Raw genomic sequence first — 10937 nt, 5'->3', positions numbered from 1 at the left:
TTTATTTCCTTCTAGCCGTATTCCTACTTCACCCGCGTATTCAAAGAAAATTTCCATAGAAATGAGAGAACGAAGTGAATATAGCAGCCTATATATTATATAACTCTCTATCCTCCGATCTTCTCAGACAAATAAATCTCTATTTAAAAATGAGCCCTATCTCCCTTGGTGCGGCATCACGTGTGATCTCCTGGACTCACGTATTCATTATTGTCAGGAGAAGGATATTTTGCAAGAAAACCTTAATTAAGATAACTTAATGGCCATTAAACTTCACGTTTGACAGTTCGCGCGAAGAAACGACAACGTCTGTCGGGTCATCAAAACATCACTCCATTGTGATGTGAAAGAAAGGCAAACAAACGAACAAACTTTCGCATTTATAATGTTAGTAAGGCGAGCTGCTTGGCCCGGCTAAACCTTGAATAATGTTTTTCTATGGGCATAAAAGATAACGCCTATTGGTGAAATAATATTCATGATCGGAAGATAGACAAAGAAGAAGAAGAGAGACAAAGCTTAAAACTCTTTTACTCAAAGTTACTAATATTAGAATTAAAAATAAAGTATTTGCCTAGCATTCATTAGATTTTGAGAATGGATGCCATCCATCCATCCTCATAAATATACACCTAATAATCCTAGAAAACCCTTTATCCTAAAATCTAGCACATTTGCACTAAATAATTTCAATATTTACAAAAACCATTAAACGAAGAGGGACGGGTACTGTAGTGCTTATTATTGATAGCAATTAGCCGTAACATCAGTACTGGCAGGTGCAATCTCCCCTACGCAATAGTAAAGTCAGCAAAAAAAGTTTTGCTGAAAAAAAAATTTCTTATTCATTTGCGACATTTTTTCATTACTTTAGATATACACATTTCACATATCGACGACATATTTACTTAAGATATACAAGATTGAAATAAAAATAGAAATAAGGTAAATTTAAATTTTCTCATATCGAGGTCGAGACCTTCCCCTATCGGTCAACTTTACAAACGATCAAACTCTATCTACTGTTGTAGGAAATTTTATTAATGAACTACGTACTATGTATATTAAAGCACTATGTACTTGAGACTCTAGTAACTAAAAATCGACATACTTTAAACAAATAGACTCACTATCACCGATTAAAAAAAGGTCATCAAAAAATGTCCGAGTGAATATTTATTCAAATTTTTCAAATTGCACCCTATTTCAACGGAGTAATATTTAAATAGCCTACATCGCTCTTTAGAAAAGTCTGCCTAATACAATTGTAGGCAGAGTTTTGCTGTCGACAATTTGTAACCGCGATTATGCTTCTAAGTTATAGTCTTAATATATATAAATCTCGTGTCACAATGTTTGTCCTCAATGGACTCCTAAACCACTTAACCGATTATAATAAAATTCGCACACCATGTGCAGTTCGATCCAACTTGAGAGATAGCATAGTTGAAACATGTAGGTACCACGGGCGAAGCCGGGGCGGACCACTAGTTATTTATAATTATAGTACGTCACTATAATATTATACAGTATTCTATACTAGTTATATTAGTACATTGTAACATTTGGAATTATACAGACGCTTTTTGCTGACGGTACATAATAAATTATGAATACAGGTGACGACCGCCTGATCGCCGGCACGAGCGACCCCTTAGTACAGCTAATCGTTTCAGAACAATATTTGCTTTATAATAAACACTGTTTTGTTATAAATTATTTTGATTTATCGTAAGGTTACAGATGCTTATCGAGGTGATGTGAAAAATGATACAGATTAAATAGACTTGTTATGTCGGATTGTGAGGTCAATATGATCGGTTTTTAAGTGCGTTTGAACTTTGAAGATATATTATCATTTGTATATATTTAGTGTATATATTTATTATATCTATGCTAGGTACATATTTGTTTTTCTTACACTTCCATGTCAATTTCTTTATTCTCGTCATCAATCCTTTCTTTATCCCTTGCACCTTCAGAAAATGTTCGTGGTGGTATTCACTTAGCATCAGGGGTACCACTAGCTCAGTGGCCTGCAATGAAACAGCTTCCTGCAGCCACAATCCTTACCTACGAAGTATGTCATTGTCACTGCCTGAAGACTAATCTTCGAAATGGCTGGACCGATGTTAACTGGAATTTCACCAGTACCTACTGATATAGCTGAACTGATTTCAATGTACGTTCACTGATAATACTGACAAAGCTTATATTATTTAAAAGGCTACCCACACGCGCAATGGTCACTTACCATCAGATGCTCCGTTGTCTCTTCTACCATAAAATTGTGACTACATATTTATATTCTAATTATTAAAGTTATGTAATATAATTTCATAAAACAAAGTCATCCATTGCGTCTGTCTGTTCGCGATAAACTCAGCAACTACTGCATCCATTTTCATTCTGTTTTCGAAAGAAATCTTTCCTTCCGAAAACTAAACTTTATTTTAGTTTATAAATAATATGTTGTGTTGTTACAGATTCTCATCCGATGGTACCACTGCTAGCGGCGCTACCATCACCATCCTGTCTACCACCATACTGCCAGCACATCTTGCCAGTGAGACCACCACGTAAGGGACAAATTCTTTTCCTCACGTTGCTTATTGCCTCGTTGCGTTGTTTATGCAGCCCCCACTGAACCTATAAACTCTTCAACGGAAATAGAATAACATGGAACATGTTTGTAACATAAAAGTGTGGTGTTAACTTCCCTGACGCGGATATACAGGATGGTGTTTTGTATCTGTAGGGAATAGATAATTTTACTCAAGGGAAACATTCCATTATTATGGAATAGAACGAAAGCTGCATGTTTTTCTCTCTGATTAAAAAAAAATGCTTGCTATTAGCTCGTAGTACAACCAAATCCAAATTACGTGTTTCACAGGAAGTTTATGTAATAAAATTATAATATACTAGCTGTTCCCCGCGGTTTTACCTTCATTGCTCCGCTCCTGTTGGTCTTAGCGTGATGATATAATAGCCTATTGCCTTCCTCGATAAATGGGCTATCCAACACCGAAAGAATTTTTCAAATCGGACCAGTAGTTCCTGAGATTAGCGCGTTCAAACAAACAAACTCTTCAGCTTTATAATATTAGTATAGATGTATGTGACCGCCTCCGATGGAAAGTGGGTTCTAGCGCGTGAGCGTAAAATTGAGGGGTACTGGGTTCGATTCCCGGTGGAGACGGAAATATCACTCGATCTGGCAGGACACAAAAGGCTGGCCACTTACCTATCCGTAAAGAAAATCGATCAGTTAAACAAATGTATGCATCATGCATCTGCCCCTTACCCCACTAGGTAAAGGATACGGGACATCACTTGCAAATAATTGATGAAAAAAGTTACAGACAATAAATTATATTAGGTATTTACCTTTTGCCATCAAACTATTCAGCGTCACCCTATTTGTAAATTCGCCTTTCTATACGAATATGGAAGCTATAGTACATAGTACTTATGGTAAAACTTCTGCAGACTCCACCGGTGTAAAATATAAAATGTTTTGGTACCTTAAGTTTAAACGTATTAATAAAATCTATATAAGTAAAATCAATAAGAGGATAATCCTCTTTAAAATATAAGTAAAATTATAAATACATAAATATAAATATAATATACGTTTTACATACACACTTATTTCCAGTAGTCCCCAACACTCAAGTACCAGCATGCGACACCGACCGTCGTAGAGGCGAGAAGCGACCCATACCAGCGGAATTGAAAGATGAGAAATACTTCGAGAGACGCCGTCGGAACAATCAGGCTGCTAAGAAGTCGAGGGACGCTAGGCGGATGCGTGAAGATCAGGTTAACTAGATTAATTTAACAACTAGCTTACCACCCGCGGCTTCGCCCGCTTTGTCTAAAACCTAATAAATTATATACTAAAACCTTCCTCTTGAATCACTCGTTCTATTAAAAAAAACCTAATCAAAATCCGTTGCGTAGTTTTAAAGATTTAAGCATACATAAGGACATAGGGACAGAGAAAGCGACTTTGTTTTATACTATGTAGTGACAGTGAAGAACATCTAGAAAAAATGCGTTCCAAACAAGAACATAATAATGTTTTCGAACTTCGAAGTATCGTAGCTTCTTGGCGAGAACGTACACTCAAACTGTCAGCTGGCTGCAGCCACAGCAAAGCATTAAACTAACGAATCAGACTGCGTTTCCACCAGAGACGTGCTGACCGAGGCGAGTTGAATAAAGCAGGATTGCTTGTTTAAAAACACATCCCTTGCTACGCATCCTGGCACATCTCTGGTGGAGAAGCACCTTTAGTAGCAATTTATAAAACTTTTAATTGGGGGGCAATGCATAACACTTAAAATGACAAGCCACAAGCTGCCGTCGTAGACAGCTGTAAACTATTTAATATTACTAGCTTTACAATCTATTGTATTATATATCCTACTAGCGGTCCGCCCCAGCTTCGCCCGTGGTACATATTCACATTTTCTCTCCATAAGAATCATCCTCGTACTTCGAGTGTTCGAGCAGCGAACAAATATTTTATTTTAAACATTTATTACTTATTATCTATAGCTACATTACATATTACAATAATTGAGTCAGGTCAAGCTGCATCAACATTATCGTGCGACGGCCGAGCCGGCCGGAAAGCGCAGTTCATCCATAGCAGCGCCCGAGTGCTATTCTATCCGCTCGAATCCGCGTAAATTATATACATATAATTATTAGCAGTAATCAAATTGTTCCCAGTTGTCCCATAATATCATAGCATTATTAGCAGCATTTATAGCGCGACCTATATACAGTCCACTATCGATGTAATATAAACCGTACATCGAGGAATATTATAAAAAAGAATTATCGAAATCGGTCCACCCGTTCACATATTGTGATGCCGTGATAAAGAGAAATAGGGATTCATTTCTATACAGGGTGTCCCAAAAAGTAGTGATAAACGGAATCTGGGAGGTAGAGGACCTAGAGGGCTATCCGAATCACCCCCATGTATGTTATGCGATTTTTCGTATTTTTGGAGTTATGACATTTTTTTCAATTTTTCATCTATCGCCGAGTACGATGAGATTTTTATTTATGGTGACGTGAATTATTGCGCTAGATGCTTTATTTTTTTTTGTGTGCTAAGCTGAAATGTAGGCCAATTCAGTATGGTAACATTAACTATCGTTAGATCTTCGAATGGAATAAAAAAAAGAATTACATGCCAAGAATGATGAAATTACCAAGTGTTCCAATGTTCACAACTTCAAGGGCCCATAAAAAATAAAGTCACATAAAAAAAGTTTTCTATTTGGCTTTTAAAAACTTGCTCTATCAGGTAGCTACCCTAAAAATTTCATTTTATTATTCAGAAGGCTTCAATCGAAAAATTGAAATCTAAATATGGTAAGTGCAAAATTTTTATTAACATGATGATCATTAAAACCAATAAATAGGTGTTTAATTACCAGATTTTTTTTTAAATAATCCCGCTTTTGCTCAAAGCACGTGCGACATCACCGTAAAAGGTTGTCTTTTAAATGTCTGAATGCCCTTTTATCATTTTTAATGGTTTCTTCTGCTACTATGAATTTCCGGGTTATTTCGTCCAAATTCAGCTTCAGTATATCACTACTTTTTGGGACACCCTGTATATAAAGATGTCAATTAAATTCTGAATTCATAGTTTTGCTATACTCACAAATTTTACTCATTGTACAGATTGCGTGGCGAGCGTGTCTACTAGAACAAGAAAATGCATCACTACGGGCCCATATAACCGCTTTACGACAAGAAGCGATGGCTTTACGCGCTCTATTGGCTGCCAGAGACGAAGCGCCCGTGCCATCTTCCACGACGGATTAAAAAAACATACGTCATATTGTGTATAATTAGGTATTAATTTTACTATAGGTCCGACGTAGATCCGACCGATAGGCACCGTGGCAGCGTAGCGACGCGACGCGACGCGGCACATTTTTTTTGTTTTTTTTTTTTTTGTGTGGTGTCTCTCAATGTTATCCAGAAAGGCTTCTACATCCGCAAACGCGTGTAGCGACAATCGACATGCTCAAGGGCGTCCTCCCTTGACGGGGATCTCTAACCTCGACTTGGGCTGCCGTTGGAGTGGAGGAGGCCGGAAGGGCCCTCGTCGGACGGGGACGCGGATACAGCTTAATATCCTTTCTATGAAATTGTTTGAAGTTAACGCACTCGACACCGTAACTATGCGCCACGTCCAAAGACCAATCCGTAATAGTTAGGCCTCTAGTACGGTCGGACTCGGAGCTATAAAATCGCGATATCCTAGTAACGGTTACTCGTAGAAAACGTAGAAAAGAAATCGTGAAGACAGTTTTGTGGAGAATTTTAAGTAGGTACTAGAACTTGACTTGACCCTGAATAACGTTTGTTGCGCACATAGTATGGGGATTTTAAAAACTTTATTTGATATGGGACACCGCAGCTCTCCCTCAAAGGTTGACTTTTCTGCAATTATTGTTATTTTAAATTTCTACCTAATTTGACCGGAGTATACCTACCTATGTTCCATAACTTTTATTATATTATATTATATTCGATAGGTTTACTTTTAGTCTTTGAGCACAAACGTGGCATCAGATTTCTATTATTAATTTTTAAGGTACATACTTACATATGTATCTGAAAAATAATATGTAAGTATATAATGTGATGTTTTAAATCCGTCCGTTTTAAATCTAGTCATTTGTACTTGGCACTTGCATTATATTAATGTAAATAAAAATATATTTATTGTAGTTTTATGAAAACGTGATTGTCTTAGAATTTAGAACGCACTATATTTTTATAAGTTTTATTTTTAAGTCTTATAGTGAAAGATACGAAATACATTTAGCACTTTAGTGCATAATAAAGGTACTTATAGTCAAAGATTGCCTAGTATACGGTATACCTACCTAGCCTACCTACGACACAGTGTTCATACGTTTATTAGAAGTCCACAATTCTTGCTCGAATCATTTATTTGTGAATTTACTTATTTAAAAAACATACGTAACAGCTATTAAAAAGTTTAGTACCTACCTATACAGTATATTCTAATGTTTATGATGATTATGATGTCGGGACTCGGGAGTACCTAATCTAAATAGGTAATAATCTAAATAGGACTTACCATTTTTACAATCACAAGACAATTTATTTTCCTTTTATCCGGTCTTCTACAATCGTATAAACTAAATAGTAAATATTTAGGTAAATTTTAAGACGATACACAAAAAAAAATCCACTGCTTGGCGGGCGGAGTCTAATAGCTCGCTATCGCGAACGCGGGTGTGCGCGAAGTCATTCTTGCAAATTCGCCGCGCTGCCGCTGGCCGACTCGGGACAAACATGTATGGAGTCGTCATACAGTTATAATATTGTTATACATTTCTTCAATTGTTGATTTATTGGTTTTATTTTCTTGCTTATAAACAAATAATCTTCTTTCCAACAACTACTTAGACATTATTAATAATTATTATTATTTCGTAATGTTTACTTTATTACAAAATAATACAGGTTATAAATAATCTTTAAAATAACAAAAAATATTGTTACTCTGAAAAAATGAAATGGTAATCAATAACGCGGACTACTGAATTGATTTAGATAGAATTTGATGCTGACGTAGATATTACATCATGCCCAGAAATGAAAGGTACTATTTCTGAAAGAAGTTATAAACCCTAATTCTTCTCAGTCAAAGTCAAGATTGGAAGATATCACTAATACAGTAAAACTGATGCGAAACTTTGGATGTTAATTTGTATATTTTTTTGTTAGTTGTTACTTAATCACGTCAAGACTACATTACCAATTTTGATAAAATATAGCTAATTGCCTGGATTTACACATAGGATACTTTTTATCCGAACTGAACACTTCTGTGGGATAAAACAGGATTCACGATATAACCTAATTCCAAGCGGGCAAAGCCGCGGTCGAAATGATATTTTTTTAAATAGAAAAATTGGTTAAAAAAAAAAACACAAAATATATTGACGCATGTATTTATTTTTTGCACTCTATTATAATTGTAATTATTCATTACAAATAACCAAAATAAAATAGCCAGAACAAAGTTAGGCCCTGGTAGGGTAGGTAGGCAGGTACAGCAATGTGAGACGAACACTGGCTTATTTATACCAATAATAATGTATTATAAACATTAAATTAAGTTTACAACAAAAATACATAATATTAGCTAATGTGAAAACGAATCAACCAATCATCCCACAACAATGAAATGTGCACACAAATATTCATCCAAATCGGTTCATGTGATTAGGAGGAGTGACTGCAGCGCCATCTTCCGGGCCCAATTGTGTTTCCAGATCACCCAGGAACTCAATTTAATATACTTACACAAAATTTTTTGAAATTAAAACTCACATTACTATGTAAATATGAATATAAACCTGTTTTAGTACTAAGCAATTTCCCGCACAGGTGTAGTAAGTATAAATGAAATAAATATCAACATCAAATTCTTTATACAACATACTTATCTACCACCTACTAAGAAATGTAATTCTTGAAATTTTTTCGTACTTTTTTTAAATATAATACTACTCCAATGAGCTCCTGTTCCATATCACGTCCGCCATACTTCCACTAAGTTCACCATGATTTTTTATTTCTTTGCACTTTGTTGCTTTTTGCTAAAAATGGAATCATGCGATAAAACCAGTAGAACGTTGATAACATACATTTTTGACTGAATAAAGGTACTTACGAAGGAGTGGGTTCACATTGTGAACAATCAGTGGGTTTATTTTCCTTCTGGATTCCGGATTTCTGAAAAGATTATCCATGCTATAAATGAAAAAAATCTTACACATTCGTTATGTACTTAAAACAGGGGTACATATCAAACATCGTCTATAATACAATTATCATCAAATTTAAAATAAAACCAACTTCTTCATTAATTTGTTTCAATTGTAAGCATTCTTTTTTCTCCAACCTTTATGTTTCTTCTTCTTATTTTCTTTATTGTCCCCATTTGTCTCATTTTGTCTTATCGTGTTGTCACCCTTTTTTACGATTGCGCGAGCGACACAAGTTCCCCGTGTGACGGCCGTTGCGGGAATGACTCGTGCAGCGATCGGGGTAGGAAGGTACAGGGCGGCTCTCGCTATATTGGCTGGTCGCGCGCTAATTTCAAGTATTTCTTGTTTATTTCAAAACCATCGCATATTTCAAAATTCTAAATCGGTAGACGTATAGGTTGTATATTTTATAGTTAATATCCAAAAAGTCGTAACTTTACGTTTGTTATTTTGAAGAGGCCACAGATTATAAAAAAATAACAATGAGAACTTTGTATTTTTTTTCTATCGAGAAAATATCATGGAATCATGTTTCTAAAACGGTAGACGTATTGTGTAAGTATTGAACTTTCTTGTCAAGAATTTTCATCACGACAACTTTAATAATATAAAAATTACGAAGGTTTGAAAAGAGCCGTAAATGTTAGAAAAATTAATTCATCACCTTAAGCACCTTTTTTATACAATTAACGCCCGTCGCCCGCTCGAAATTTGAACATTCGAACGTCCTTCTTTTTTTATTTTGGGTTGCCAGTTGCCACTACCTATATTACTTGCTCTGTGGTTGCCACCTTGCGCGCATTTTGCTAATTAGAAAAAAAATATGACCAACGTGAATATTAATACTTGTTTGTTTGCATCTTGAATAACTGATTATAACCGCGCTGAATAGAACTCAAGTACGGGCATTTTTTTTCTCAGTAAAAAAAAATTAAGAGCATGTAACTTTTTTAAAAATTTCTTCCAATGTTTAGACTTTAGACCAATTATTAATTTACATCAATTATTTCAACACTTTTCAAAATAACTGTTTTATTAAGGTTTTAATATGTAGTAGGTGATGGTGTTGCAAATTGCAATGTTGTTTGTAAGGTTGAAAATTTGAAATAAATTATTTGAGAAAAGTATCTTATTATGTGTTTTATTTACCCATGTGTATATTAATTTCTAGACCGGGAGATATATTCTACCATTTGTACCAGGCTAATTTTTGTACAGTTAATCATCGTCCTGCAGCCATGTACGAAAATCGACAGGCCATAATGTAGAACCGCCATCAAAGAGTATAGTAATATAGAGACCGCCATACTGTTACAAATGACCCAATATTTTGTGTCAGTATCTCCCAGCCTAGAAATATTAAATTTTTCAACCCACTATTTGCTACATTAGCGCTATTACGGTGAGATAACGAAGAATAATTTGCAAAGATTAGTATAATTAATACAGGTACTATAATACCCCTTTGAAAGTCAAATACATATTTTTACTTTACTCTATTTTTTTGCATACCGATCGGCCGTGTATCGATGCCATTTTAGATACGTTTGTGCGTTTTTGGAACGAAATTAATTTAAAATTGCAGGGGCACAAAGCTTCGTTATTTTTTAAATATTACGTGAATCCAAGCTAATCATCTCCCAACTAAAAGTAGTCCAATTTAGAATCTTATTAGAACAAAAATTATTATTTTATGCATGATACGAATTACGACAGTTCAGTTTGGAAAAAAAAAGAAATAATATAGTTAAGTGAAAAATTGTATCAACTAAATTATTCAATTATTATTTTTAACAATAAATTGCCAAGAAATGAATATAATTTTATTATTCAAAGCTTATTCAAAAAGAAAAGTTACATTAAAATAGCTAGGTACCGACAGATCTGTGTTCAACATCACAGATCTGTGTTCAACATACTTTTATCTGATCATGAACAATAAATTCTAACCAATCACATTGCTGCAGATACAATATTAACCAATAAAAACCTCCCCGGTGACGAGAACATTCTACATCAAATTTCCTGACTTTTTGTATTATTTCTTATGGCAATACTTTGAGATGAGTGCCAGAAAAAGTTAAAAAA

General features: G+C 34.9%; 1 long non-coding RNA gene across 1 annotated transcript; it reads right to left on the bottom strand.

The window, feature by feature from the left end:
• Nucleotides 1–7418: 7418 nt before the first annotated feature.
• Nucleotides 7419–9285, bottom strand: LOC149896153 (uncharacterized). The gene is made up of 3 exons (XR_016458397.1): nt 8938–9285; nt 8753–8814; nt 7419–8678 (listed from the first exon to the last, which is right to left on the bottom strand). It is a non-coding gene; the product is annotated as an uncharacterized LOC149896153 (long non-coding RNA).
• Between the last annotated feature and the right edge of the window lie 1652 nt (nt 9286–10937).

This window comes from Colias eurytheme, chromosome 29 (assembly GCF_061535395.1).
Source record: "Colias eurytheme isolate Ceu_HAF_F1 chromosome 29, ilColEury1 Martin Lab GWU primary, whole genome shotgun sequence".
NCBI lineage: Eukaryota > Metazoa > Arthropoda > Insecta > Lepidoptera > Pieridae > Colias > Colias eurytheme.
This window is presented reverse-complemented; position numbering and strand designations above follow the sequence as displayed.